Source organism: Haliaeetus albicilla, chromosome 18 (assembly GCF_947461875.1).
Source record: "Haliaeetus albicilla chromosome 18, bHalAlb1.1, whole genome shotgun sequence".
NCBI classification, from domain to species: Eukaryota; Metazoa; Chordata; class Aves; order Accipitriformes; family Accipitridae; genus Haliaeetus; species Haliaeetus albicilla.
The window spans coordinates 14551235-14564956 of record NC_091500.1 but is presented as its reverse complement, the minus strand read 5'-3'; positions in this window follow the sequence as shown (position 1 = coordinate 14564956).

Below are 13722 nucleotides of genomic sequence, written 5' to 3'. Positions count from 1 at the left end.
TGTCTGCTGGAAATACAATACAGCAGAGAGGAAACAGTCCAGGAGGTTCCTGGAGTGTGCGGAAGATAACTTCCTGACACAGCTGGTGAGTGAGCCAGCTAGGGAAGGTGTCCCACTGGACCTGTTGTTTGTGAACAGAGAAGGACTTGTGGGTGATGTGGTGGCTGGAGGCCATCTTGGGCATAGCAATCATGAAATGATAGAGTTTTTGATTCTTGGAGAAGTAAGGAGGGGGGTCAGCAGAACTGCTACCTTGGACTTCTGGAGGGCAGACTTTGGCCTGTTTAGGAGCCTGGCTGATAGAGTCCCTTGGGAGGCAGTCCTGAAGGGCAGAGGAGTCCAGGAAGGCTGGACATTCTTGAAGAAGGAAATCTTAAAGGCACAGGAACAGGCCGTCCCCATGTGCCAAAAGATGAGCTGGTGGGGAAGAAGGCTGGCCTGGCTCAGCAGAGAGCCTTGGCTGGAACTCAGGAAAAAAAGGAACGTTTATGGCCTTTGGAAGGAAGGGCACTCAACTCAGGAGGACTACAAGGATGTTGTGATGTTATACAGGGAGAAAATAAGAAGGGCCAGAGCCCAACTAGAACTTGCTGCAAAAGGCAATTAAAAATGTTTCTATAAATACCTTAGCAACAAAAGGAGGGCTAAGGAGAATCTCCATCCTTTACTGGATGCAGGGACAAACATAGCGACATTAGGCTGAGGAAAAAGTTGAGGTACCTAACGCCTTTGCCTCAGCCTTTAACAGTAAGTCCAGTTGTTCTTGGGGTACCCAGCCCCCTGAGCTGGAAGACAGGGAAGGGGAGCAGAATAAAGCACCTGTAATCCAAGGGGAAGTGGTTAGTGACCTGCTACACCACTTAGACACACACAAGTCTATGGGGCTGGATGGGCTCCAGCCAAGGGTACTGAGGGAGCTGGTGGAAGTGCTCACCAAGCCACTTTCAATCATTTATCAGCAGTCCTGGCTAACTGAGGAGCTCCCATTTGACTGGAGGTTAGCAAATGTGAGGCCCATCTACAAGAAGGGCTGGAAGGAAGACCCAGGGAACTACAAGCCTGTCCGTCTGACCTCTGTGCCAGGGAAGGTTATGGAGCAGATCATCTTGAGTGCCATCACACAGTACGTACAGGACAACCAGGTGATCAGGCCCAGTCAGCATGGCTTTCATGAAAGGCAGGTCCTGCTTGACTAACCTGATCTCCTTCTATGACAAGATGACCCACTTAGTGGATGAGGGAAAGGCTGTGGATGTTGTCTACCTAGACTTTAGTAAAGCCTTTGACACCATTTCCTATAGCGTTCTCCTGGAGAAAGTAGCTGCTCATGGCTTGGACTGGTGTACCCTTCTCTGGGTAAAAACCTGGCTGGTTAGCTAGGCCAAAAGAGTTGTGGTGAACGGAGTTAAGTCCAGTTGGCAGAGGGTCACAGGTGGTGTTCCCCAGGTCTCAGTATTGGGGCCAGTTCTGTTTAATGTCTTTATCAGTGATCTGGGTGAGGGGATCAAGTGCCCCCTCAGTAAGTTTGCAGACGACACCAAGTTGGGCAGGAGTGTTGATCTGCTCGAGGGTAGGAAGGCTCTACAGAGGGATCTGGACAGGCTGGATCAATGGACTGAGGCCACTCATATGAGGTTCAACCAAGCTCAGTGCCAGGTCCTGCACTTGGGTCATAACAATCCCATGCAATGCTACAGGCTTGGAGAAGAGTGGCTGGAAAGCTGCCTGGCAGAAAAAGACCTGGTGGTATTTGTCAACAGGTGGCTGAATATGAGCCAGCAGTGTGCCCAGGTGGCCAAGAAGGCCAACGGCATCCTGGCTTGTATCAGAAATAGTGTGGCCAGCAGGACTAGGGGAGTGATCATCCCCCTGTACTCGGCACTGGTGAGGCCGCACCTCAAATACTGTGTTCGGTTTTGGGCCCCTCACTACAAGAAAGACATTGAGGTGCTGGAGCATGTCCAGAGAAGGGCAACGAAGCTGGTGAAGGTTCTAGAGCACAAGTCTTATGAGGAGCAGCTGGGAGAACTGGGGCTGTTTAGCCTGGAGAAGAGGTGGCTGAGGGGAGACCTTATCGCTCTCTACAATTACCTGAAAGAGGGTTGTAGTGAGGTGGGGGTCAGTCTCTTCTCCTAAGTAACAAGTGATAGGACAAGAAGAAATGGCCTCAAGTTGTGCCAGGGGAGGTTTAGATTGGATATAAGGAAAAATTTCTTCACCAAAAGGGTTATCAAGCATTGGAACAGGCTGCCCAGGGAAGTGGTGTAGTCACCAGTCCTGGAGGTATTTAAAAGACATGTAGATGTGGCACTTAGGGACATGGTTTAGTGGTGGACTTGGCAGTGCTAGGTTAACAGTTGGACTTGATGATCTTAAAGGTGTTTTCCAACCTAAATGATTCTATGATTATATAAACTCTAAAATCCTTGCTTCCTTCGGAATTTTTATTGAGTACAAGGAGTGTGTAAAAAAGAAAAACTTTAAATTTATATCCTGAAGTGTCTAGAAGGAGAACATTTTTTTTTTTATTCATTTCTGAAACTTTTCTAATAATTCAAAATTCCAAGTGAGAAACAGGAGTGGAGATCAGGGTTTTTTTTTTTTAAAAATTTTAAACCACTGTGCAACCACTTTCTTTTTAATCCTTAAAATCACATTCCAGAAGGACATTTATGCAAAGTTCCTGTGATCCAAACAAGGCTCTGCAAAAATTCCATCTTATAATGTAGAACAACATAACATGGAAATTGCAGTAGAGAGTTGCATGCTATACAGCCTCATCAAGGTTTTCTACTGTATAACCTTTCTATGATCATTTTCATCAGAAATGACTAAGGCTTCACGCTGCATAGACTACTCCAGACACTTCAGACTATGAATGGAACCCTACTGAAATAAAAAAAAAATAATGCCCCAAACTATTCAAGTTTAGATCCAGAATAATGACTGAATTTGTAATACTCTCAATCACCTCATGGATGTAATCAACAGTAAGCAAATGGAAAGGAGAGGGGCTCTCATGTTCAATAAAATGGTTGGCTCACCTGCTAAACAATACTTGATCACTGCACTTTATAAGAGATGAGATTCTCTTCGTCATTTTTTGAATTATAGGCAGCTATACATACTACTTGTACCAAAAGCTACTTTATAGTCAATTTATTTTAATCATCTTTTCTTCCCTCTTATTGCTTCCTTTTTATTACACAAGCTGCCAAGCAACAAAATAATTTTTAATTTCATTTTTATGTCTTTTATAAAATTCCCTTACTGACCTCAGTGGAATTTTTGTCTAAGAGATGAATAAAATCAAGGTAATGACTTTCATTTGCCCTGCTCTTTAGGCTCCTGAACTGAAGGCAAACATATCAAACTTAAGTCAATTTGGGTATATTTTTAGGCTAGTGGAAACCAAGGACCTTATAAACTCAGAAGAGATGGCCATAGCTGATTTTTAAAATTTTTATTTAAAAAAAAATTATTCTCTGAGGTTCAGATGGATACTCATTTAAGATTTGCTTATCACATCCTTAATTTGCTGCTAAATTACAGCACTGCCTTCAAACAGCAATTAACATTTCTGCAATATCCCATGCTAAATAAAGCTTCCTGTGAAGTATTTAATTTAATTATTTTTAAAATAAAGTGTTTCTGTTCTGTGTTATTTAAATTCTAGAAAATATTGATTTTTACTGGCTTTAGTATATTGTATCATCCATTTTGACTTGCTTGTCAAAAATCTTTGTCCACTAGGTTATGCCAGTTACTGATGATGTAGTACAATGAAGAGACTGTCTCTCTTATGTAATTCTACTGCTTAGAAGAACAGAAGTTCTTTTTCCTGATCATAGGATTAATCAACTGAAAATTAATTTTCTCTGTATAGCTTCCTGTCTTGCTCTGTCAATACCTCAGTCTAAAAGTTAAGTTTTCCATTCTAAGGCTTCTCACAAGGTCCTGTACTGGTGCTGGCTCACACTGGGACAATCATCTGGACTATTTTCATTTTACTCAGCTTTCTGCTCATATCTCTCTGTTGTATCTGTCCTCAGAGACAAATAAGTCCTTTCAGACAGCCATTGAACTGAATTGTATTTTAGAGTCTCTTTTCGGATAGGATGAATCTCTCTAGTGTGCCTATTTTTTTCCCCACTGCATTTTAAGCATTTGTTGGGTGAGTAACTCAAATGTCAGTTTTAACACTAGAGACTGACATTGCCAGATGAAACCCACTCCCTGCCTCCCTGTTTCCCCTGATGAGCTCCCTTCCCTAGCCATTCTTGCTGCCAATCCACAAACACCAAGCAAATCTCTCTAAAACCAGAACTGAAATTCAACCCCAGCACTGGAGTTATCATCAGATCCAGCTAGGAGGCCATGGCCAGGGGTGAACGAAGATGCAGGGGTGAGGGCCAGAATTGAAAAGCAGCTGGATGATGGCCCTGGTGGGCATCTCACCACCCTGGCTCACATGGCTCATCCCACTTCATCCTGGCCCCAGCTATGCGGCAGCACCCTGCAGCTCCAGCCTGGGGCACAGGCAGCCAACCCCCCCACGGGGCTGGGTTCTGGGTCAGGGCCCCACATCTTTCACTGGGCAACTCTCAAGCCTGTGTTTTGTGTTTGGTGAATTTAATCCCTCCAGCCCCTCTTCTTTTAGGGATCTAATGACCTCTCACTGCTGTTGTGACCACCTCTTTTCACTGATGTTTTCTAGTAGTCCCCAATGTTAATGTCAGCTAGCAATGTACACTGTATGTCTGCCTTATAAATGGTGCATAAAAAATACCAATTTCTCCTGACTGTAAAGTAGCGATTTTATTTTTCATTTTCAAATTTTCTTTTTTTTTATTCCGAGTTTTAACTTGTCCATATATGTTCCCTGAAGGCTTTTGCTCCTCCATTTTACTGCTGTTCAGGTATAAAACAAATACCATATTGTATGATGCTGTCTCTGTAGAACTGTAATTAAGCCTGTCAGTAGTACAAATGGAAATGTTACCGATGGACTCTATACATGAAACCATCACAAGGATAATGCCCTGCAATGTCAGCTCTTATGCCTCAGTGACAGAGCACTCTAATAATAGTTATCTACAGACATGTATTCTACACTCCAGTGAGTTAACAAATTCTAACCCACAGACCCTAAAAGAGAAGAATAAGAGAAACAATTTCCTCCATCTGTTGCACTCTCTTCTGCTGCTTCTAGTAACTCTTCATTTGCTTTGATACAACTATTCCCACTGCATCTGGCAGAAATAATACATCAGCAAATATTACTATTCTGTTTCCTTTAACAGAAGTTAAATAAACATTCTGAGGAGTGTCCAAGGTATATTTATTCCCAAGTTAGGAGTAAATTATATTAAAACCTTCTTAAGAGACAAAATTGACGTCAGTATCAATTTCTCCTCATTTTACCGCTTTGTTTTAAATTAAAACAACTCTAGAAATAATTAGTGAGATGCAGTGTGACTCAACTAGCAAACTCATATTCAGTAACAAGTGTAGATATGGAAATAATACACTTTTCAGTTTGTTAATTAGTTTATAAATCAAATGGTCTTCAGAGAAACAAATTACAAAAGTTGTTTTAAAGAAATGAAATAACAGTATGGGAATGAACATATCAAGAGCATATTGAATGTTATTGTGCACCAAAAATTCTGAAATTCATTGTGCCACATGATATAAGGATTTAGACATTCTGCATTTCACTTTCTAAGAGAAATGTCAGAACGTTAAAAACTGTAAAAAGTGCAAAAAGAGCTTTGAGGGATAAACGTGCTACAGTGAGCATCATGATGACCTCTACCTACATGGCTTATCAAAAGACTGAGAGGTTACTTCATAACAGTATATAAATATCCTCACACAGAAAGAACACTAGATACCCAGGGCTATAAAATCTATCAAGAAAGAGGAAATAAGTACTGGAAGCTTAAACTGAATTTGTTTAAATATCAAGGTAAAGGATGATTTTTTAAAAACAATAATAATAAATAATTCTAACAAAATATCCAGAAAACTGTTAGATGCTCACATACTTTGAAGCCCTGAGAACTGGATGTATTTATTTCCAAAAGATATGCTCTAGACAAATAAAAGGACAAATTCTGTGGCCCGTGATATATAAAGGAGGTCAGACAGAATTACTGAATGTTCCCTATTGTCCTTTCACTTTATGAATCTGTTATATAAGTCTTGGTGAGTAGGGCCCTGCAAGGTGCAGACATCTATTTATGAATCCAGTTGCAGGAACAGGAACTATAGAAAATGCAGAAATGAGAGAGAGAAAGAGTAGTGAATAGAAAGATAGCTATGGTACTTGAATGCTGCAATTTACTGTGCATAAGTAAACAAGGTGACAGTATCAAGGAACATCAGTTATACATGCCTGACGATACTTTTATCCCTAATGTATATTTACTATGATGTATTTAATTGCATTATCATGTATTTATTTTCACAAGACTACTGCCTCATTCACTGTGCACAGAAAATTGTGAATGAAGTAGCTGAGCTAAATTTAATTTAATCCTGACTATCTAATGAGTTGTTCTCTGCCTTGTGCATAGTTTATCAGCAAATAAGTACTTAAAGTTGTTCTCAGTAATGTCTTTGGGTTTCTAAATTGTCTTCCTTATTAATCAGATTTGCTTCAGATTTTTATTATGAGAAATGCAAATACAATTTGGACAAAAATTAATTATGGATTCAAAGGATTATTTTGGACTCATATAAAGTGAGTCTCTTTCTCACATATTTTGCTTGTTACTCAAATTATCCACTCAATTAGGCAGGGGTTTGTGCATTTTTTATTTTTATTTAATCATATGCATAAAGAGGTTTTGAAAACAAGTACAAGGGATTTAACCTAAACTGATGAATTGTCCTTATCCCATAAGGCTGTAAAACAAATACAATAGTGAAATTTTGGGGAACGGTTTAGAAATGTCTGTTTATTGGCTGAACTTATACATGATACTTGGCCTAAATAATGAGGAAGAGAGAATATAGTGAGTACCAGTGATGAAAGACAAGAAGGTGACTGGGAATGTCTCACATGGATTTATGATAGGCAAACCCTGTCTCACCAAACGAATAGCTTTCTGTGACAAGATGACTGGCTTTATGAATGAAGAGAAAACAGAGGATGCTGTTTACTTTGACTTAATGGTGCAGTATGGTTTGGATAGGTGAGCTATGGTAGATGAGCCACTGGTTGTTGCAGTGCAGAACAAAGTCCATCTAGTGACCAGTAATGAACAGAATTCTTAAAGGACCTGAAAAGCAGGTAATACTCTTTACTGCCTTTATTAATTACATGAATAAGGGGAAGGGATGTACCCACAGAACATTTGTGGAAAGTAAAAAACTTAAGACCTGTTGGATATGGTGGAAGAAACGGTCACTGTTCAACTGGACCTTGACAGTCTGCAGAAATAGTTTGAGAGTAATTTAAATTTCAGCAAAGGCAAATGCAAAATTCAGCTCTGGGGATGGAATAATCCCAAGCTTCCGCATAGGCCAGGCACAAACTGACTACAAAGCAGCTTTGCAGCTTTGTCCAGGTGGACAAGGTGAACAGGATTCAGCAGTGTCCCTTTGGGGTGAAGAAGGCCAACCTCAGACTCAGCAAGAGTGTAGTGAGCAGGGCTACAAGACAAATGATATTTCCCCTCTGTTCATCACTTATGAGACCACATCTGGAGAGCTGTGTCTAGGTTCAGGCTCCTCAGTAAAGACAGAGGTTGACAAACTGGGGTGAGTCAAACTGGGTGGAGGGTTACCAAGCTGAATGGGGGCCTGGAGCCCATAAGGTGTGGCTGAGAGAGCTAAGTTTAGTCTTAAAAAGACTGGGAGAGGAGGATCTCACTGCTGTCTTCAGTTACCCAGTAGAGGTTGTAGAGAAAACAGCCAGACTGTTCTCTGAGGTGCATTGAAAAGGTAAGAGGCAACAAGTGCAACATGCAGCAAAGGAAATTCTGATTAGATGTAGTAAAACCCAACATTCATAGTGAGGGAAGTCAAACACTGGAGCAGATTGCCCAGAGAGGCTGAGGAATCTCCATCATCGGAAATTTTCAAAACCCAACTGGAGAAGAACTGTATCTAGTACTGATCTAGTCAGTACTGGTTTGAGTGGGGATTGAACTGGATGAGATCCCTTCCAAACAGAATTATTCTGTGACTCTGTATTACTCTGTCATGGAATGTGGTCTTCAAGTTAAGATCTTCAAGAAACATTCTATTGTTTTTATTTTAAAAGACAGTAAAAAGAGGATCAAAAAGAACAAATCTTAAAGGACTACCTTTCAGAAGTTTAGCTAGAGATTGAGTAACAAGCTTACTTTTTCAAGCATCTAGAGAAGAACATTTTTTAATTTCATTAAAGTTTTGGCTAAAAGTTGGGAAAAATGGCTGGATTAGAATATTTTACTTCTCTGCTCCTCTGGAAGTAATGCTTCAAATGTAAGATTTGCAAGTAAATAGAAAACTGCTTTGTTTTTAATCAAAAGAACATTATTTATGTTGTGTTTGGCTATTTCTGACCGATGGGATGAAGCCAGCATTTACAGTACCTTTCTTTCCTTATTGAATACAGCGAGCACCCAGACTGTTGGCTAGCAGTTGGTGCTTTCATAGCCAGTGAAATTAATTTAGGTATTACTCTCCGAACTGTCATGTATTCTCTTAAACCCACAACAATCTATTTCATTAATACTTCTTCTCTGTACTGTTGCAGCAGCTGTGAAACTATACTGCTTTAATCTCTGATAATCTAATTTTGAATTAATACCCTGCAGAAGAACAAATTCTGAATCTCTATAGATCAATGGATTAAATAACCTGGCAAACCTGGCAAAGTGAAGGGAGAAAAACACAAGCAAAAACTCGGAATGTATCATTGTTAATAACAGGAAACATTTCTAGTTTAATAGCTTATTCTGCAGAGTTCCATTTGAGGATAGTAACCATATATTGCATTTTTCATTATTAATAGTGCTGAGATTCAAATCACTCACAACTGTTAGTTTATCCTCTGTTTTTGTTTTCTCTCTTCTTCAACTCATTGAAAATCCCTAAGCAGATCATGATTTTCTTGTGTTTGTTACTACAGTTTTGCTACCCAATTCCCTTACAACAAAGCCTCCTCAGAACACATACGCCTCAAGAAAATTAAGAAACTCCTCCAGTAAAAGGAATGTACCCACATTTGTGAACAGAAAAAACATTTTAGGTTCTTCTTAACTAATGCCTGAAGCTGCTCATAAAAAGCTAAACCAGCAAGCACAATAAGTAAACTAGTATTAGATATGACATAAAGCAAAGAAAATTAGAAAAAAATTACCTGCAACAAGCAGCAAATTTTGGGTGAGGAGAAACCTGGAAACAGGTTTTGAACTGTGAAATTGACTCTGGTTCTCTGTTTCTTCTGGATTTTTTTTTTCTAGAATTTTACGTCAGCTCTTTCTAAGGAAGTCTATTCATATACAAAAATATCTTACTCTTGCTACTTTTCCTTCTTAACAGATTAGAAACAGAAGTCTCTGAATATTTATTAACCACATGTATCATGGTTTGTATGTGTTCTGTCCTCCCACATGATCTGTAAAACTTGAGCTCTGACAGTGATTTGGTTTGAAACCTAAGGTTTGAAACAAAGGTAATTATAAGATGATAGTCCCATGAATTAAAAAAATGAAATAAAATTAGACTGGCTGAACTGTTACAAAAGTGTCAGCTTTCCATGGTCTAAATTATTTCACTACAGACATATCAATATCATTAAGTGCTTGATCATGATTAAGCAGCTGATTCTTGTATAGGAATGTTTCTCTTCACTCTAACTGATAAGGACGAAGACGACTGTATAGTTATGTATTATACTCTATCATCATAACTAAAGCCTTTTGACAAACAGTAAGGTCATATGCTTCTTCAAAGATCCTAAATATGCAGTCTGTGTTGCTACAAGAAACAAGTGCTATTAGGGATAGTACTTGTATTTGGTATGTGTATGGGTTAAGTCACCTGGCCTGTTTCTTCCATCAGCCTTTCTTCCACTTTAGAAAACTTGCCTCTTCCTTTCCTCTTGGTTTTTCTTTAAGAGGAAATAGAGATGCTGTGCTGTCAAAGAGGTTCAAAAGTGGGAACACATTGCTGTTCTGAAGTAAATTGTGTCTGATGGTGTACCAGGTTTGAATATGAATATTCTCTACTCCAGGACAGTTTTACTGGGTAAATATTGCTACCTAGCACAGTTCAAGACACAGAAGTGGAAATGCTGATTCTAAAAGAACAGTGCTTTCTCCTGTGTTAAATATTTACTTCTTGCTGCTTTTTCATATTATTTTTTCCAAGAAGCAACAAAAAAAAGGAGTTGTTCCATCTACAGAGCTGCAGAGCAATTTCTGCAGCCAGCAAGCTTCCCACATAAGACCTCAATACTTCAGTTTCATTAGTGCTAAATGGTGACACTTCCACTCCTGCTTCCACAACAACCACCTGCCCCAAGCCGTTTTTTTGTTTTTTTTTTTTGTTTTTTTTTTTTACTTCTGGTGCTTCACCAAATCATAGAATGATTGTGGTTGGAAAGGACCTCTGGAGATGATCTGGTCCAACCCCCCTGCTCAAGCAAGGCCACCTAGAGCTGGTTGCCCAGGACTGTGTCCAGACGGCTTTTCACTACCTCCAAGGTGGGACACCACCACGCCTCTGGGCAACCTGTGCCAGTGCTTAGTCACTTTTACAGTAAAAAAGTGTTTCCTGATGTTCAGAAGGAATTTGTTTCAGTTTGCGCCCACTGCCTCTGGTCCTGTCAGTGGGCACCACTGAAAAGAGCCTGGCTCTGTCTTCTTCACCCCCTCCCTTCAGGTATTTATAGACATTGATGAGATATCCCCTGCACCTTCTCTTCTCCAGGCTAAACAGTCCCAGCTCCCTCAGCCTTTCCTCATATGTGAGGTGCTCCAGTCCCTTAGTCATTCTGTGGTCTTTCATTGAACACTCTCCAGTATCCTTTGTACCGAGGAGCCCGGAATTGCACACAGTACTCCAGGTGTGGTCTCACCAGTGCTGAGTAGAGAGGAAGGATCACCTCCATCAACCTGCTGGCAACACTCTACCTAATGTGGCCCAGGATACCATTAGCCTTTTTTGCAAGGGCGTATTGTTGGCTCTTGTTCAACTTGGTGTCCACCAAGACCCACAGTCTTTTTCTGGAGAGTTGGGTGGACTTGCCAGCTGGGTGGCCACCAGCCTGAACTGGTGCCTGGGGTTGTTCTTCCTCAGGTGCAGGGCTTTTCACTTTCCCTTTCTGAACTTCATGAGGTTCCTGTTAGCCCATTTCTCCAGCCTGTTGAGGTCCCTCTGGATGGCAGCATGACCCCCTGACATATCAGCCACTCCTCCCAGTTTTATGTCATCTGCAAACTTGCTGAAGGTACACTCTGCCCTATTATCCAGATCGTCAATGAAGACGTAAAACAGTATTGGACCCAGTTCTGACCCCTGGGGTACACTGCTTCTATTCTGCAATCAAAAACAATACTCAAATGCTTCTGCTTTAGTAATTGTGTTCTTATTTAAAAACCTAGTAAATTAGGTCTAAGGGGAGGATGGTCTTCTAGAAGCAAGATATAACTTTTAATAGATGCCCAGTATCAATGATAAAACCCTGACTGAAAAGTTAGGAAAAGCAGAAAACTGAAAAAGCCATTGACGAGCTATGGAACAAGGTCAGGAATATGGTAACTATTAACTGACAGGCATTTCATAGCGGGATAAATACTATAGGAAGTACAAACACACTTCCTAGGCTCCAAACTGCCAATGTGTGACCATCATCTGAATGTACAACTAACAGTACTGTGGGACATTAGACTTTTTGTATGTTTTAGCATAGATAACAGCTTTGGGTTTAAGCGTTGAAAATCGATTTAAGGGTGTTCTCCCAGCATGACTAAAACAGACATGCAATCTGAAGCGAGCTAGAGACAAAAATGGAGAAGAGTTGCAAACCCCTTTTTTTTTTAACTTACAGAGTGGAATTCCTTAGCTATGCTTCACATGTTATCCTTTTAAAGCAGAGCCTTTTACACACGCTGATGAAAAAATTGAGAAGAAAATTCCTGCAGAACTTTCTTTACTTTCTGTACAAAAGGGAGGAAAGCACTTGTCGAAGCTTCCTTCAGATACCTTTTCATTGTCTTATGCAGATCAGACCTCCATTCCACATAAGTGGGAATCACACAGTGCACTCACAAATAGCAGCTAACTCCATGTCTGTAACACACAAACACACGTAATGGATTACTATTTCATACCCTCTCCCCATTAAATGGGAGTTTAGCACTCCTACCTCCACCTATTTATGATCATTGCACCTGCACCTTCCCCTTTGTTTTTGTTCCTGTCTGCTCGAGTTTCAGGAGTCTCTATTCTCCCCCTTCCCTTGTAAAGAATGCCAAGGAGTCTCAGAAAGCAGGTGAAAAGTGTGATGAAATAGAAGATACATAAAAGGAGGGCGAATACAGATGGAGTTATTGAGGTCAGACTTTTATTACATGAACGTGCTTTATTCTGGTCAGAGGCAGAAAGCTCTTGCACCCTTTAAACATAAAGACCTTGCCATACTGCCAAATGAAACACAGCTAATGCATGAGTTTAAGCACTGGAGCACTGAACATCTGTATTATTGTGTTGGCAGTGTGTTTGCATGGTTTCAGCTCTAGCCAAAAAAGACTGGAAATGGCATAGACCATGGGTTATCCCCAGCAGAACAGGATCACTCAAAGATCAATTTCTTTATGTTCCTCCAATGCTGCCCTAGCAGGCTTCTGTTTCTGCCTTCATGCCATATGTCAGATCATTTAAAACATAACACACATATCATTTTATACCATGAAAATACTTCACTGATGGGCTACAAACAACCTTTTAATTATTTCAGACATTACTGCAGAATTTAAAGTGCAATTTAAAGAATTTAAACATGGCAACAGTTATGTCTTGGGGCCACAGTGACACTGTATAGAGCCTGAGGACAAGGACTGTACAATGTGGTCAGTCTGTGACACAGTGTGTAGAAGGGCCTTTTTTGGTACAGTATAGATGCAAAGGAAAGTGTATAAAAGCTACATATAGAATAGTAATTTAAGATGTTTACAGGAAATAGAGAAAGCCCATTCCTCAGGCCTGTTCTAGTCTCTTGCTCTGCAAACAACCTCTTTGATCAGCTGAGCAGCCTCACTCAAGCTGGAAAATACCTTTAAGCAATCCCAGTGCTCCCCTCAATGCTCGTCCCCTGTGGAACAGAAGGCAAGAAGCTGATCACAAGAGATGAACTTCAGTGTCCTCCTCCCCACACAGCAGGGGACAGGAGCGTCCACAACAGGATCTCCGCAAACAGTGCAGCAGGACTGGTAGAGCTAGCTGGCATTAGTAACTCTGTTTATGCGGGCAGTGGAGCTCTTGTTGGTATTTTGATGAGATAGTTGTTTCTTTGTGGCCTTGGAGGAAGTGCAAAGCTTCTGTTCAATTTGTAAGTTTAAGTTCATAATACAAGGGTCATACTTTTAGGATAGTATTGAAACATCAAGAGTATTATACCCTGATCTGTGGTTCAGAACAAAGCTCTGAAATTGTTTCAGTACTTTATTGCTTTTGTGGTCTTCAGAAATGCTTAGAGATGGTTTCCTGATCTCACCTCTG